The sequence below is a fragment of the Benincasa hispida genome, chromosome 5, assembly GCF_009727055.1.
Source record: "Benincasa hispida cultivar B227 chromosome 5, ASM972705v1, whole genome shotgun sequence".
NCBI classification, from domain to species: domain Eukaryota; kingdom Viridiplantae; phylum Streptophyta; class Magnoliopsida; order Cucurbitales; family Cucurbitaceae; genus Benincasa; species Benincasa hispida.
The window spans coordinates 57,294,632-57,312,083 of record NC_052353.1 but is presented as its reverse complement, the minus strand read 5'-3'; positions in this window follow the sequence as shown (position 1 = coordinate 57,312,083).

Here is a 17,452-nt window from a genome sequence, read left to right as displayed (position 1 = left end):
TCTCTCGGTTGGAATGCGTACGTCTAATGATGAAGTGGGAGCGTGTGATGTTTCTTTTAAGCTTTGGAGTCTTGGAAGAAATGTTGTATCTTCAAAGGTCTTCAGTCTTCAAGTGTGATCAGTGAAAGAAATCGACACGAGGATTTTCCATGGAGCAGCGGAATGGATCTTTCCAAATTTTCAATAGTATATGAACATTACAATTTACAATCAACAACGGAAACATATTGGTTATGCATAAATCAGAAATTACAGGCATGCTTTACTATAGATCAAGGACAAGGGAATCAACAATCTTTGTAGACTCATCTTCAAGTTTCCTTGATTTCATGAACGCTCGATCAAACAGCCAACAGCAACAAAACAAACGTTCTCCAACATGACCGCTAACACTACACGAAACATAACACACTCGAACAAAGTGATTGCCAAGGTCACAAAAAACACCCCAAAACACCGAACGGCCTTCCACAGAAAACCTTGATGTGTTTGAATTGAGTATGAACACCACAAAGGAAGGTTAGCTTGGTATTCTTCAATGTTGAAGAATCAGGAGGGTGGGGCTCGTGTGGGACTTTGGTAGAGGTAGGAAAAACCAGAGGAAGAACCAATTCATGTAAATGGATTGAGCAAAAGTGGGGAGATGAATAACTATCGTATAGGTCTATGCCCAATCGTTTTAGAAAAGCTTATGTGATCGTTTAGCAAAAGCTATCGATGTTTAGCTTTGTCGTCTAGTCTGAGTGTTTATCATGTAAGGAACACTCCAACGACGTTTAGCTAAAACTCCAAGGTGTTCATTATTAGTAAATCTAATTTAGCTTGATAAACTATCCGTGAGTAATTTTCGAGAATGGAAATTCTCAAAACAACCAATTTGCAAATCTTACTAAAATTAGGAAAACATTTTTTCCTTTTATCTCACTGGTTACAATGGAAACCCACCAATTAACCTCTTTCACTCAAATTGGTATTAGAGGAAAAAGAAGATAATTAATCCAATTAATTAATATTATATTTAAATATAAATGATAATTAACTTCCATAAATATATTATAAACTTTATAGTTTTTAATATTTTCATTCATCAGAAGCATATTAAAACCATAGCTCTTTTTTCTATTCCATGAACACTAATGTAAATCTCATTACATTAATCTTCCATTGAATATATCTCATTACACCATTACCGATATATCATATAAATCGAAATACCCTTGTCAATTTTGAACCATTTTCAAATCAACACCAAGAATTGGATTCTCCAACTTGAATCCATGACTACCAAAGGGGGACCTTTATAGAATCTGTAGCTTGAAAGCTCCAACAGTACGTGAAATAACTGGCTAAAACTCTTTAGTCACGGGGATCCACCATCCGTTAACTTGCCAGGCAACTCCACCAAAGACCGACAGCTGAACTCTCCTTACTACAAAGATACATTTATGTATCAATCTTAACCAATCAACAGTGGAGACAAACCCTTCACAATCGCTCGTAGTATGCTCGGCCAATAAAACTATTATGCCCTGAGGTTACAAATCTAACTCCTTAAGTGCCACCAAAAAATCCTCTAATGAATTGGGAAGATTTGAGACTTAAGTCTCTTACCGGGGTTAGATTACTGACATCATTTACCGCCCATTTAGAACCCCATTTGACAATGGCATCGCCCATAATAATGCATGTCAACGTCGACTTAATGTGCATCGGGTAGGAGAAAACCGCAGTATTAATTTTTCTGCCAACTTTTACCGGACAATAAAACGGCCAAAAGTTACGTGGGTTTCAGGAACGTGGTATTCGGAAAACAATTGAACACATTTCACCCAAGCGCATCGGGACATATTATGATTATTGGCTATATTATATCGATTATTGATATCGAAAGTCGTAACCTAATCCATGCAGCATGCCAATCATTGGATTGAAGGCTAGTTAAATTAGTTAAGGTCGGTTTAGGATTTTCAAACCAATTAAGAAAGACACGAATTGTTGGCCTATATATTAAACTCTTTCATCATTCATAATCCCCACTTAAGGCCTTCAATTTTTCCTCTTGCTTTTTAATGCTAGAAAAAAAGTAAACAGAACGTTGGTTCTGATTTAGCTTATTGATTCGGAACGGGCAATGACTAATTTTGATTACTTCAACAATCTTCCCAATCTGTCCCATCTCAAGCTTCGTCACACCACCAACAAACAGGGAGTCATCTGGGAGGATTGACGAAACTCCTCAATGGCCGCTTCTCCAAACTACCCATTCCGATTCAATGGGAACTTAAAGTTCGGATGACTCCGAACATATGACATCTGTCTCACCACCATTAGAGCTTCAAACGGAACTGGTGAACACGAATGAATTTCAACGGGACGGTGGGAAGGGAATGTAGCACTACAAAGGGACCGCCTCCAAAAATAAGTCCCCTCTGACCAATGGTGAATGCATTTCAATTAGTTCACAACCAAGTGTGAACAACCATTCCCCTCATAAAACATCACTAATATCCGGTCCAAACTGCCTAAAAGGCTAGAAAAGGGAAAAGGAGGTGGAGGGAGGTGGGAGGGAATGACGTGTCGGAGGAACCAAGCAGCACCAAAGGGTCTAGGAAAGAAGAATTCCAAAAACGAAACGGTTGATGGTCATATCCATGAACTCTGAGTAAGGTTCATTCTTCTTGTGGTGGGGATGAGGGGTTGGGTTTTCATATTCTTTTGGTTATTTTTTTTTTTTTTTTTTGTCTCGTTGGTTGGAATGGCAAACCTCGACCCCATATAACTCTCTTTGTTATGATCGTCTCTTATTGATTTAATGGCTATTTTCGGTATTAAACTTATTTTTTACAAAGAATGAATATCGCTTTCAATCATCTTTGCTATTTTTTCCTTTTCTTTGTTCATCAAATTGGTTTTGTGAGATTGCATGAAGTGTAAATGGAAACTGGTAAAACCCAAATGCACGAGGCTTAATCAGAACAACCACTTATTACAATAAACTTTCCTATCAACAAGAACATTAATAAGCAGTAAGGGAAATCAAAAAACTGTAGCATGGAATGTGGTTATTAACAAAAAATTAAAAATTCTACATTTTCAGGGACTGATCAAAACAAAATCAAACTAAATAAAACATTAATTATCTTAAAAAATTCACCATAGTAACCGATAAATCGATAGACGAAAAAAGGTGCATAAATGTTTAATGGGGTAGAAATTGATACGGTAGTTCCATTGTAAACAGTATCTTTCTTATTTCAAAGGGAAAATGACGGAAATTGAGACAACAAATATCATACAAATATTGTGCGGTCTCCACTGCATATTCAAATGCAGTTGATATTTTACCTTCCCAAGGCTCCAATCAGATTACAAAATTTCATTTACGGGATGGTATGATGGACCCTACCTTTTAATTACGTTTACGAATGGAACATGTAATAAAAAGCTAAAGTAATCTGATGGGACCCACAAATCTAAATTAAGATTGATTTATATCTATTCCTTCCGATGTAAATTATGACCATTTACTGATTCTTCTTATTTTTCTAAAAATATCCTCAATAAATAAAATAAGCATTGACCTGGGATAGAGGGAGGTTCTGCAATAATTTTTTCTCAATTCCACCATCTTAAGGAATAATGTTTTTCATTTTAAGTATTTTTTAAAAAATTACTTATATTTGGACATGACATTAAATCTAACCACAATTAGGGGGCACGGTGCACAAATCAACAAAAAAAAAAAAAAAGATTAAAAAAAAAAGGCCTGTTGGCTTTATGTTTTTCATATTTTACCAAAATTTTGCAAAAATAAATAAACTCAGGCCCGCCCCCAATCACTAAAAACTAGAAAAGTCCAAAAAGCACTTAAAAGTTGTTTTTGATATTTGATATATTGCAAATAATTATTTATTGATAGCCTTGAAAGTTTGTTATGGCATCTGATATATTATTAATATTGTTGATTGACATGTGATATATTGATTGAATTACTATGATACTTCCTAAAATTGGTTGGGTATGCATTGATTATACTTTTAAAGACTTGAAACATTAATCTTTCTTAAGCATTACTAATTTGGTGTCTAATACAACTTCATGTCTTTCTATCTGTTATATTGTTGATAACATTTGAAAATCTCATGGCTATAAAATGAAAACATGCATGTTATTAAATTCCAAAATAACTTACTATGAATGTTAATTGTTGTTAGAATACATTGTTGAGGTTAGATATTACTACTTAATACACTCATGTGTATAGTTTGATTATACTCTACTGATACAACTTAGTTATCTTGGTGTATTAGTTGAAGTATTGCATTGTTTTTACTTTCTAATAAGTTACTTGATTAAAAATGTTGATTTGCTAAAGGATAAATACGTTTCATAACACACTGGAAATATTTGATTTGATGTAGATATATAACTTGGTTACACCTATATCGTTACTTCAAAGTTTAATACCGATACACGTGGAATAAAATGAATTCAACAACAACATTTGATCCTAAATTAAAGCACATTTAAGGTGGCCATTTCACTAAGTATATGAGTTATATTAGCATTACTTCTTAAAAGTTTTGTTTTGTTGATGATAATATTATTCTTTGGTTTATTAATTGAATAGACCTAAAATGAAGCATATTGATAACATATCAAATAACAAGGGGAAACCCACAATTAGTGATTCGAAGCTTTCGAATTTCATATGATTAACAAACAAAAAAGGACATTAAAGTAGAATGAAAAGTACCAAACTTTGCCTTGTTCTCCATTGATTAACTCCATAGGGAAATCTCACTTAACCCCACCAAAAAATATAGTGTTGATATTTTTTTAAGAGTTGTGTAAGAAAATTAGGGTTTGCAAGAGACTCTTTAATTTGGTACCATAAATTGACAAATAGTTCTTCTTCCGTGTTCTATTCTCTTAAGTTTGTCGAAATTCAAACAATAATAAAGAAAAGATAAGATAAATTTTTGGGATTTTTCCAAATTTAACATTCAGGGTTATAATATTGTTTTTTTAAAAAAAATGAAATAAAAAATAGTTAAATTCATTAATTGAGATGTAGTTAAATTAAAATTGTCAAAATTAAAATTTTACACCAAAGTTATTTCTCCCTCATTATCTTTCAAAAAAAATGGAAGAAAAAAAAAAAACATAAACATTACTACCCTTAAATAAATAAAATGTAAAAACCCAAAAATTATCCATGATATAAACCAATTAAATGCTAATCTTCATATGGCATATAATAACATAAAACCTACACATAGTTTACAAAACAATATTTAAATTTTGAAAATTCTCAATAAATTCAAGTGGATGAAAGTGATAGTATTGGGACCAAGTATAATTATATATTTTTTGTTTCTTTTCGGAATTTCTAATCAAATTAGATAGTAAAAAAGCTCATTTATACTTTATATTTTTGACAGATAATAAAAAAAATTAGAAAGAACATAAAATGTTATTAAATTTCTGAACTTAAAAAAAAAAAAAAAAAAAAAAAAAAAAAAAAAAAAAAAACAAATCTAATTATTTTTTTTTAAAAAAAAAAACATATATTTAGGTGGAGAGTAACCAAAAGGGGGGGAAAATTCTTGAAAATTTGGTTGCATTGACATTTTGCAGCCTTTAATATGGAGTTTTTTTTTTTTTAATATTTGCTTATAAGTGACTATCACTATTCATCTTTTTAGTGTTTTGAGGTTCCTCAATTTCACACATTAAAATTTATAAAAATTTTGTCCTATTTTTTCTTTTTAATAGGGTGGAACTAAAAAAGTATTTCTAAGAAATAGGTTAGATAAATGTGGCATTAGTAACATCTACAAGTGAATAATTGAATCATGGGATAATTGGATATGGGTACCATTAATTTAGGGGCTTTAATCATGTTTCGTATACATAGTTTATTATGGACGTGGATCTAACCTTAGACACACATTATTACCAACTCAGTGTCAACTTGAAGTGTTCAAGTTGTGCCGTCAATGGAACTTGTGTACCATGTAAATAATTTAGGCTCCTAAATCGTATACTTAACTTTCACATTAGTTATACATGACATGGATCTGTTTCCAGACGCGGCACACCGCCACGTTAGACATATTAGGGTATCAATTGTGTGTCGTGGAATTTGTATACCAGTACATGAGTTTTCATATGTGATTTTCTGTACATTGGTACATGATATTCCAACAAGTGTGTACCATATATATTGAGTTCATGATCAAAAACTCACAAACTAATTTAAAATATAAAACTGACTGGAAATTTCACATCAAATTGGGAAACAAAATTTTCTAAATTTGGCTCATTAATTAAATTCCACACTTCACCCAAAGAAAAAAAATGGGGGTTTATGGAGAATCACAAAATTCAAATCCACTTACTTACTTTACCGTTGAAGATTTTCTTCTCTTCTTTGATTTTCTTCCATTAGAAAATATTTTCAATTTTTTTAGAGTATAGCTCAATTGACATAAGTATCATACATCGACCTCAAGGTCAAGATGTTGATTCCCTTCACCACACTTTGAATCATATACCTTTTGGGAAAAAAAATCAAATTTTGATTTAGCCTAAATCTCCCTATCACCTATTTCTTTCTATGTTTTTGCAAAAATTTTGAGTTATTGCTTATTTCAAATTTGATTCACAACGGAGGAGATGAGGAAAAGATAAAAGAGACCATTTTAAGATAAGATCATTTCTTTTATCTCCCATCCTACCTGACTTGAAAACTCAAAAAAGAAATAATAAGTATATAAAATAGTAAGAAAATATAGCACAAAGGGTTAAGAAAAATATAATAACGAATAAGTGGTAAAAATCTTATTCCCTTCTTTATTTTTTAAAACGTTGAGTATAAGGTATACATTTGTTGATTTTAAAAATCTCCTAATAACTTTTTATCATTTTTAAAATTAAACTTCTAAAATTATTTTTAAATTTCTCAAAATTAATTTATAGTTTTAAATCTTACCAGTTTAAATGCAATTTTTCTTATCATTCAAAATTAGTTTGGAAGGGATTAAAAACATATTTATAATGATTTTAAAAAAATTACTAAAGTAATTTAATTATTTTAGAAATTGCTCTAAACATGGCCAATTAAACTTATTTTATTCATCAAAAATTATCGCTTTTTTCCAAATACTAATCCAATTTTGTCCATAATTTTTTAAAAATGAAATGAACCATTAAAAATTCACCCAATTTGACCCAAAAAACAAGTTAATAGATAAAAGGGCGGGATTTATGGATCATTTGAATTACGTTTTGGAATCGTACCGTCTTATAATGCTGGGTTAAAACAACTTATTTTTATGATTCCCATAATCATATGTAAAGTTATAAATATCCAACTGTTAGACTTTAGCTTTTCTAAAAAGTTGTTAATATTTTTCATAAACTTTTATCGAATAATCTAGAGAAAATAGATTAATTTTAAATCAAATTCATATAAATTTTAATAAAATATTTATATAAACTTTAAGAATTACCAACATAATAAGTAAAAAAAACTATTTTAGCTCATTTGAGTAATTATTTAAAAAACTATCACAATCTCAATAAAAATTGGATTGATTTAAACTTCGACAGCTTTAAATTCAAATTGTCTTCCAGTGTCTTTCTTTCTAATTTTAGAGAAGCATAGAAAAAAAAGAAGAAAAGAAAAAACAATTCATAGAACAGGACAAATTGGAAAACTGTGAGATAAAAGCTGATACGAAGGATGGACGAGGTAGATCAGCACCAAATAATATACCTATAAGAACATAATTACAGAATATATACTTATGCATACACTCAGGACTAACGAAGGGGCACTTTCGCTATCAAAAGAACAAACTTGGGTAAACATGTGAAGCCACAATATCCTTATCTCCTAAATATATTAAATTTTGAGAATTGAATCAAAATAACATTAAGATTCAATCACAATAATTTAAATAAGTCCTCGCTAAAAAATTTTCATTTTCCATTCCAAAATAATAATCGTAAATAATCTTATCTAATTACGATGGATAACATAATAAAGTAACATGTTTGAATAATTAAATGTTTTTGGGTAAAATAAAAATTATAAAAAATAAAAAAAAAATCTTTGGTCGGTGTGTACTTGCCCACCAAAACATTCCGGACTATCCAAATTTTAGTTAGTATCTTAAATAGAGAGGTAGAAAAATAGAGAAAGTTATAGTGTTTTCCAACGTATCTTTCAATGTTAACAACTCTTTGTTATATAAAGATATATTATAAAATTCGTACGAGCATTCATTCTATTAATTTTTTTTATCATTTATCAATCATTATTAATTGTAGGGAATTATTCGAAAAATTATTTTTATTTGTTGGGAACCAAACACATAAAGTTAATACTAGGCATAATTTGTCTTGATTCAGGTCGGACCTCCTCAATTGCTACCGATTTCCTTTCATTGTCCATTAAGTCAACTTAAAGTTAGGTCAGAACAAATATTTTGACCACTAAAAAAATAGTCTTATCAAAATTGAGCGATCAAAATTTCCCATTTTCTCTTATTAACAAAAATGACGTGAAATGACCAAAATAAGTCTTGTCATATTATAATATTGATACCTTTTCCTATTAAGGTAACGTTATTAAATAATTCAAATACAGATTCTCGAATTCTATAATATTTCATATATAATTAAACCTTTTTTCTTTGGTCTCAAATGTTTTGAACAAAGATGTTCTATTGAATTTTTTAAAGTTCAAATAAACATTTAAGGAATCTAAAGTTTGTAGGACTTAAAAAATTTGAAAAAATAATTTCTAAATAATCGCTAGGTTAGTAAAAAACTTAATGGGAAGATAATTTGTCACATAGATATTTCTAATTAGGTCAAAGAAATTATTTCGTTTTTTTTTCGAACAATGTGTCATTTTCTCACCCATTTAATACCGAATGTTATTAAAGTCACCCCCAAAAACCAACCCCACAAACAACCCCCTCCAACCACCCCCCCAAACACACCCAAAACACCCCCCAAATTAAACCCAGACACCCCAACCAGCCCATACCAAATCTTGTATGGCTCCATAATTGTTCTGTTAAACCTCTAAACTAAAACCATTTTGTTGTGGAGTATATTTAATAAGTGAAGTGAAATGCCTCGTAATTCTCCCAGATTTGCAAAACTTATCAAATTTATGATTCACAAATTCTAAACCGTTGTTTGTTCTCAGATACTTTACCTTCCTGCCTGTTTGGATCTCAACCTACTTTTTCCATTCAAGAAATTTCCCAAAAGCTTCATCCTTCTGTTTTAGTGGATACATCCACACCTTCCTTGAAAAATCATCGATGATCGACATTAAGTATCTTGAACCTCCCATAGAAGGTACCTTTGTAGGACCTACAAATATGAATGAATATAATTCAAAATTCCTTTGGTAGAATACTTCCCTTTTCCAAACTTCACTCTGGTAGACTTTCCCATGCAATGTTCACAAAATGGGAGTTCAATGTCTTTAACTCCTCTAAGCGGATCTTGTTGTGAAAGAGCTTAAAGACCTCTTTCACTCCCATGAGCTAGTCTTTTATGCCATAACATAGATGTATCTGTTTCTTTCCCAGATGCAACAGTAACACTACCTGAAACTATAATACCCTCCAACACATATAGGTCATTCCTCAAGGTCCTCTTCAGCTTCACCAAAGAACCCTTGATAATGTTCAGAACACCATTCTTAGATTTATAGGAATAACCTACTCTATCTAGTTCGCCCAGAGAAATTAGATTTCTGGAACTTACCTTACATTTGTAAGAATTCTGATCATTCCATCATGTGTTACATTTCAAACTGACCCATTTCCTTTTACATTAAAAACACCATTATCACCAAGAAAAACTGATCCCCCATCAGTTTCCTAGAAGTCAATCAAGAAATCCCGATTAGGAGTCATGTGAAATGTGCACCCTGAATCCACGATCCAAGCATCATGAATATCCTTGCTGGACACCATCAAAACCTCTGTTGAATCATACCCATCAGTAACATTTGTTACACTAGATTCCCCTACATGTTTGCTACTTGATGCTTCTTGCTCTTATTCAAAGGGCAATTTTTCTTAAAGTGTCATTCTTTATGACATAGGAAACACTTTCTGACTTTCCTTTTTGATTTTGACCTAGATCTCAACTCTTTTCCTTTTCCGTTCTTTTTCTCACTTCTGTCTTTGGCCACGAGTAACTCTCCATCCTTTTAATCTTGAGGTTTCTCGTTCTCAAGGCATTTAACACTATATCCATGGACAATGAATCCCGTCCATATTTAATAGTTGCCTTAACTTCTCGATACGATTCAGGCAATGAATTCAGAAGAATAACTGCTTGGTTTTCATCCGACATTTTCTCACCGATGTTATTGAGATCAACTATAATCTTTTGGAATTCATCCAAGTTCTCTTCTAAGCCTTTACTAGAGTCCATCTTATATCCAAAAAATTTATCTTTTAGATATAATTTATTTGGAAAGGACTTAATCAAATAAAGACTTTCTAATTTCTTCCATAACTCCGCTATAGTAGTGGCCTCATCTACTACCCTAAGCACTCCATCTGACAGATATAGAATTATCGTCGAATAGGCCATCTTATCCATATCCCTTTTTTGAGCTTCTGTAATTGTTGACGAAAGGTAATTTTCATCTAAGATTTTGGCTACCTTTTGTTGTAGCAAAATAACTCTAATCTTTTTCCTCCATAACTCGAAATCACCATTCTCATCAAATTTAACAACTTCGAACTGTGTAGACAATGAAGCCATCTGTCAAATTAATCCTAACAAAAATTATCCTGAACAAAGAATATGCCAGCACACTACCACACACCCTCTTTAGATCGAATGGAGCTTTGATACCACTTGTGAGAGTTTTGAACCGAACTTAGATGGCCAAACAGAATGCACAAACAACCAGCAGAATAAATCGAAAGCAATAAAGAACGAACACCAAGATATATAGTGGTTCGACCAAATTGGTCTACATCCACTTTGAGAACCAACTTTAATCAATTTTATTACGAGCAATGAGGAATTTACAATTACAGATAATCAACAATAATCACCAAATCTGTAATTTTGATACCCACTAATACCGAGAGATCTGCACACGATGTCGCCTCTGAAACTAAGAACAAACCTATTGAAAAATAACCCAAGTCTAGCGCACTGCAACCAATGCCTCTAATCGGCACACTCACGCACAGCCTCACATCTCTTTATTGTCGCTGACGATCGACAAACCCCCACGCTGAATCAGAACCCATCAGAACCCAGATTGGACCGGACACTTGTGAGGACACCCACGCTTGAACGCCGTCAGACACCCACCTATAGATGACGAATACCCACACCGGACAGCCACCTAATGCCGCCTACTGCCAGACGCACATTGACCGACGAATTGTCTCTCTCCCTCGTCGGACGAAAAATACTTGCCATCACTCGACCCTTTCAATCTACGTGTGTGTCCCAAAATTTGGCTGCCTTCACCCTTTTCTTTAAGGTTGACAATTGTCAGCCTTAAAGAATAGAAGATGGGTTTATTTATAAAAGTTCCATTTGCCCATAATTACAAGAATGTCACTGGGCCTTTAATTTCACCAAAAAATCCAATAAGCCTACTTAAATTCCTTGTTATTTTCTACAATTCATTAAAATTGTTCTAAACTTGATTGGATTTATAAGCGTTATGCTAAAATCTAATGTAGATCAATTTGTTTTATTTCAGCAATATGTCAAGTAAAGTTCTTTCAATGTTATCCTCTATAAAGTTGATCGAAGACAATTATACAACATGGAAAAGTTTACTTGAAATTATTTCGTGGTTGATGAACTAAATTTTGTCTTGATTGAGGAATGTCCTCTAGTCCTAGCCCTCGATGCAGCACGAAATGTTCATGATACATATGAAGGGTGGACAAAGGCCCATGATAAGGCTTGAGTTTACATTTTAGTAAGCATATATGGTGTCTTAGCCAAAAGATATGAGAGCATGGTCATTTCATTTTAGATCATGCAATCATTGCAAGATATACTGTTTGGCTGAAAGTTCGTCATAGTTTCAAGCGAATGGGGATATTTTTTTACGAAAATAGTAATTACAGTCAGCCCTTCTCTCTAAATAAACTCCTAGGTCCTTAATTGAAATGTTAAGAGACAATTCAGGGAAGAAAATGTATATCAAATTTAAGTGAGTAATATATCAAAAATTAGGTTTGAACTTCTGAGATAGAAATTTGGAAGTTAATATAGAGTAAGGGGTTGGAGTGAGATTCCAATTTTTCTCATAAATTAAAGAAAATGCCAACGACAATGATGCTAATTTCTTGTACTGGAAACGTGTTTATGGAGAATGATGATTCTACCCCGGATTAATTGATTCGGGGTCACTAACCATGTTTGTCTCTCTCCTTCGCAAGGAATTAGTTCTTGGAGGTAGTTGGAGATTGAGAGCATGACTCTTCTGAGTTCGGTATCTGGAGGAGGTCATTTCCCAGTTGTTGCCGTAGGCAGAACTCATTTAATTTTGTGAACAAGGGATATATAATTTTTATTGATGATTACGTATCATGTGTTCCCAAATTAAGAAGAATTAATTCTCCGTTTTTGGTTTGCATTGAAGGAAAAGTACTCTCTTTCCTTTTTTGATAAAGTATTTATTTTTTAAGAATGGAATTGGATATGTTGACTTTTACTTAAATGGAAAGTACTGTATGCTACTAAGGCAAGCCTTATTACAAGGTATATCCTCAATTCCTGAAATGTTCAAAATTGCAACAACTACTGAAAGAAAAAGTATTTCTCCTAAAGAAATGCCCCAACTTTGGCACTAAGTAGGTTAGGTCACATTAATTTAAATAAGATTGAGAGATTAAATAGTGGGCTTCTAAATTGGGTTAGAAAGAAAAAATCTTATTATTGTAATGTTGAGTCTGCCTTGAGAAGGGCTCTCACGGCTTAAAAGTATTTAAGGCTGCACCTAGTGGCGACAAAGAGACTACGGCGTTTGTAAATTTTAGGGCTGAAAGTTACTTGTATTTATATTTTCTCATACTTAATTTGTATATATGTTGACTATATATGGTACTCCTGGAGTTTAGTCCAAGTGGCGAGTGTTTTTTGGATTATATGTCCTAAAACTTGCCCGATTTGTCAAATATAGTAAACATATTCATTATTTGATCATATGTATTGAGGCTTTATTAAAAAAAAGTTGTAAATTGATTGTGAAAATTGCACTTTGTAAAGCCGCTAAATTCAATAAACTAATAAACCTCTGGCTACTAACATAGAATTACTTGAACTTTATGTGGAGAATAAAAGAGCGATCATGTTTGAAGATATATAGCCAAAATAGTCTATTAGTATAAGGATAGGTTGGGTACGCTTAATTCATGGGGACATTGAATGAGATGCCGACTCGCCTTTTGTATTTTATCAGAGAACGATGTGATTGCCGAAAACTCGTTCATGTGGAGACATTGTGAGTGGACGCATCCTATGCCAAAAGATGTTTGCATCAAGATCGGAACCATGAAATAGTCACTTTCTTCTGATAGCGTTATAACGTTGTTATATTGTTTAAAATCAACCTGTTACGTATTTCAAATTGATGAATCTAACTCTAGCGTAACCTCGCATCTCAATCCTGATGCGAACTATGAATTCCTATTTATTTGAGAATCTATCCTTTAATCCTATATGGGGTGAGAGTGAGCTCAACATCCGCGCAACAAGCCTTCCATTTAGAGTAACCGGCGTAGACTAACTGGGGACATAGCTTCTACAAGCGTGGAACGTCACATCTACACGCCCGATTTCAGAGTTGCAAATAGGTTGTTCTCTTAAGTGACTGACTCTAGTCATTTGAACAACGGACATCCCATCCTGCCGCTACCTCTCGTATGACTGAAAGTGGACTCGATTTTTATTGGATTATAACCCTAAACAATTGTCGTCATCAGCTGCCGGTCAGTTGAAACACTTAAAGAAGAAAGATGTATCTAAGCGATAAAATGGTAATTTTGAGCCCAGCTGTAAATACGAAAAACCTGTGAGATTGACTTACGATTCACGCGTTAAATCAAGTGGATTAGAAAACTATATCTACAGTGAGGAGAGGCTTAGCTATTGAGCTTTAATGGAGTAACCCCAGTATTAACAAATATTGGTTAATTCGGATTAAAAAAGTTTAGCTACATTCATATCAAATCGTTGGAAGGTTATTATCTATGGTCGCATTAGGTCCTCCTAACTAGTCATAAACGACTAAATCTTTGAATTAGTGTGATAAGAAAATTGAAATGGTTCATAATTCAAATTACTGAGAATTATTGATCATATACTGACTATAACGTAAATGTTTAATTTACTTGAATTCAAACAAGAATTGGAGCAGTTATGAAAACATACTGTTACAAATAGGATTTACAATATTTTAATATGGAATAGATGGACTTTCATCGTTATAAGAATAGGTCATCTATAATGTGATTTAATTATTTAGATAACTAAATTAAAGTTAATTCAATTAACTTTAATTTAAATTAAATTATTTAATCTAGTTACATTTAGATAATTAACTTTTATTTAAGATTAGTTACTTAAAACTTAATACATTTCTTATTTAAATATTAAATAATGACAATTCGTAGATAGTTTATATTCACTTTTTAAATTTTGAAATTTTGAAAATTCAAAATAGTATCTGATTTTTAAAGAAAAAAATCAATTGAAATATGCGATTTTTGGGTTGATGTGGTTTTTTTCCACAGACTTTACCACTTCTAACACTTTTGATTCCATTGAGTGTTTGGTGTCACCCAACCCAATCCATACATGCAATCTGATTTGCCATGGACTCATTTTTTGCCACTGAGAGAAAGGACATGGCAATTATAAAAGTTCATGAGAGAAAGGCTTCTCTCACTTATTTTGGATCCATAAAGCCAGAAAATCTCTCCATTATGTTCCCACAGAAGTTCTATTTCTCATTTTTGGAGATCCTCTCTACAGACAATCCAATCCCTAAGGCGCCTAAAAAGCCATCAAGTTTAAAATTACATAACATGGAAGATCCTTTGGCTGCATCCTACAAGCATTTTATGAGGTGCATTGCTGTCTAGAAATTGGCAAGCTTACGAACCACATCCTAACAGGAAGGTTGTATTCTCTATGAAAACCCTAGCTTATATACTGTCTTCTTATCTGTTGAACAAGGCATGAATTTAATATATAAAATCTAATAGTCTAGTGAAGTGCTTAAGATCCCTAATGCTCTTGCATGCTCTGTCATATTGTCAACATAACAATATAGACTTAGGGTTCTCGTAGGACTATATGGAAGGCACGACTAGAACATGAGGAATTGAAAGGTGGTGCGCCCAGGATCCTCCGTAGCCGTCTGGTATACTCAACCAAGAATGGATGCTTCATTCAGAATAAGAACGAAATAGCCACAGTCCTTGCTTGGATATGCGTTTTTTCTAGTTATGAGATGGGGATATGTCGCAACTTCCTGACTCTTTTATCCCTGTTTTATTTTTTGGGCTAATATGCATTGAAACTGCCCCAGTTTAATATTTGCGTACATTATACACGTTCCATCGCAAAGAGTGTTTCTATGAAAGCGAGTCTTTTGAAGTATCGGGAGTGATATAGATAGCTGCTAGGAAGAATAGCTTGTTTACATACAACTTCGACGGCATCTTGGGGCGCATATGCTACTACATGCTTGCTCCTAATTCGGCTATTTGTTAGCCAACTAGGTGCCAGTGTTGCATGTCGAACAAGGGCGAGCAATCTCGATGGTCTGTTAAAGATTTCTGGCAAATAATGATCGAGTACTGTTCAGTTAATAGACATAATGTGTTTTAATCTTGATATGAATAAAGTATATTCCATATGTCTAGTGCACTAATTTAAAGTAGCGCTGTTGTTCTCCGGAAAACTTATGGTATTGATGTGAGGTATATACTTAAGTGTTATAACTTCGGTCTTGTGCTTACGGCGGTGTGCGTTATGCCCTAAACTCCCGGTAGCCGGGTCCTAATAGATTGTAATTCGTAATGTGACATCACATAATCTTAATCTTATTTAATTAAAATACTATGATGTTGGTATTTCAATTTTAGTTTGCGTTAACCCACAAAACTACTGCTCAAACTAAGATCAAGGTATCTTGTAGTCTGTATGTAGCAGTATACACTCTCTGTGCCACTGTTCTTAAATGACGAATAACTCGTTCATGACTGAGTGGATCCTACGTTCGCTATAATAAGTGCTGACTAATACTGTACAATGGTCTGTAGTAAGGTATGAGTATAAAAATCTGAAATCTACTCTTTCGTTTGTACAACTAGACGAGTTGGACCCGCTTTCGTAGCATGTTACAATCTTGTTGCTACAAAGTGCTACAAATGATTACTGATGTCTGACTCATATCATGTGTGAAGAGCATGTAGTGGTGGAATTCAGCTTATAATGTCAAGATCTTCCTGTCAATACAATTCGATCTGCGTCGCCAGCTATAGTACCCATGCTCGTATTCATCCGCTTATATAATGGTAGAATGCACTCTTTAAATCGTTTGGCATCAAGCTAGACCTGGTTCATAGCTGAGCACTCCACACAAGACGCCTCTGTATTGTAGTACGTCCACTGGATATATACTGAAAACTTTTGCTGCGTTCAGTAATAACCAATATGTGAATCAAACTAATAAAAAATAAAAAAAAATATAAATAAAAATAAAGAAAGAAGAATAAAAAATAGAGAAAATAAAACAATATAAAATAAAAATAATGAAATACAAAAAAAATGAAAAAAAAAAAATAAGATAATAGATAAGAATAAAAAATATAGAAAAAAATAGAGAGAAAAAAAATCACATAAAATATAATAATAAAAAAAAAAAATAAAAAAAATAATAAATGAGATAAAGAGAAAGAAAAAGTATAGAAAACAGAAAATAACAAATAGACCCTAAGAGAAATAATATAAGAAAAAAAAAAAAAAACATAAACCATATGGGAATTGTACTAAGAATATTAAGGAAAAGTTGAGAAGACAAAAAAATACACAAGAAGGAAATATATATATTAATCACCTAAACGTAGCATGCGTAAGTAGCATAAAATTGCACTCTTCAAGGGCTGATTCCTGGGGTTTGAACGATGTGTGGCTGCCACAATTCTCTAAGTACCTCTAATCCCTTAATGAACAGCATAACCATCATGTCTAATTGCTATATATTTTGGTTGTAAAAGAATTTAATCTATATCTCTATGAAAAATGTCCGACTTTTGTTCAGGTTTCTCTGTGAGTACGAGAATCCCTTACGTACGCTCGGGCGATCTTCTTGATATATACCCCTGTCGTCCCACACATAGCTTGTATGCTATAG